General features: G+C 36.8%; 1 non-coding gene across 1 annotated transcript; it reads right to left on the reverse strand.

Annotated features, from left to right (window-relative positions):
• Positions 1 to 285: 285 nt before the first annotated feature.
• Trnas-gcu (transfer RNA serine (anticodon GCU)) lies at positions 286 to 367 on the reverse strand. Its single transcript has one exon. It is a non-coding gene; the product is annotated as a tRNA-Ser (tRNA).
• Between the last annotated feature and the right edge of the window lie 1230 nt (positions 368 to 1597).

Raw genomic sequence — 1597 nt, forward strand, 5'->3', positions numbered from 1 at the left:
TCAATTGATTTGTTATTAATATAATAATTTTCTGCATTAAATATTACCGAAAATTTGTACAAAGAAAAACGTTGTAGTATGCTTTTAATATTATTATTTGCTTTCCGCGAATGAAGATTAACATCTCAAATCATTTTTACACGCATGTTAGCTATCAATTATCCTGGTTTTCAGTATGTTTGTCAATATCTAATTAGGGTTCATATTCGCAAGTGTATTTTGTAGGTTTTGTACATGTAGAAAGAATGTCAACCTAGCGAAAGGACTAAAGTTAAAACAGTCCATCGACGAGGATGGGATTCGAACCCACGCGTGCAGAGCACATTGGATTAGCAGTCCAACGCCTTAACCACTCGGCCACCTCGTCACTTATGCATTAATGGAAATTGCATGAGATATAAGACAACGTTTTTATTTTAAAACTATTATTATGTATTACAAACAAAATGCTAAAAGGCACATTTCCGCATATTTAACCTTCCCTTGTCGTGTTCTAGAGCAGTTCGGACGTGTATAAACGTTAAGCCTCTACAAACGGCATTAGCCAGCTAAACAGGTTGTTAACATTCTTCAATACAAAATGTAATACTAGTGATTTTAGCTAAAAAAATACAACTTATTTAAAATACATTAATGCATGTCGATTTACTTATGTTTCTACTTTTTTTTGGAATTACAATCATTAGATCGTATTAGGTGCATATTTTGTTGAAACTTCTTTACGAACCTGTTAAAACATATATTTTTTTACGTCAATCGTGGTAATTAAAAAAAAAAAAATGGGGCGAGTAGAAGTCCGGAACTGGTGTGGTCTGAAGCAGTTCGAGGTAAGCTCCTCGCAAGGCCATTCACTTCCGCAGCTGCCTCGAACACTTCCCATGACGACTGGACATCGAAAGAGGACGGCTTGAATTTGGGATGGCCAATGGTAGAGCTTTCCTCCTTGACTTCCCCGGATACACTGTTCTGGTCTTAGCAACTGTAGCTTCCTTAATCGTCGGCATTCTTCAGTTACAGCTGCTACACGCTGTTCACAGTCCTGCTCAAGCTGAGCCAGCTGTCGTGCCATCAGCTCTTCACGTTCGGCTAGATTCTGCTTCAAACTTGCACCTCTTTTTCGAACTGAATGCTGATTCCGTTAATATTCTTAATTTCTTCTTGAGCAGCCACTATCTCACTCAAAAAGTGTCTTCTTGTGCTAGCACAAGCTTGTTTCGCATTTCATCAATTTCACTCTTCATGGCAATTTGCAACTCTTCTTGGCTGTTCCTTATTTTAATCGTCATCTCCTCTCAGTTGTTCTTTATTTGGTTCTTCATTTAATCCGTGGCCATTATCCATTTTATTATTCATGTTCTACTGGCCGCTATTCATCCTTTCCAGTCTACTCCATTTTCTCTTGGCTACTCTTATTTCAGCCAAAAAGCCATTATGTTATCCTTAGTTCGTCGGCCACCATATTCCTCGTCAACATTAACTGACAATGTAACTTGCACTTATTTCCTATTAACTACATTAACATTTCATCTATGATATAACATATACTTATATTTAAAACTAACACTAACTTTATTTCACTCAAAACTAACACTAATTT

This window comes from Bacillus rossius, chromosome 6 (assembly GCF_032445375.1).
Source record: "Bacillus rossius redtenbacheri isolate Brsri chromosome 6, Brsri_v3, whole genome shotgun sequence".
NCBI classification, from domain to species: Eukaryota; Metazoa; Arthropoda; class Insecta; order Phasmatodea; family Bacillidae; genus Bacillus; species Bacillus rossius.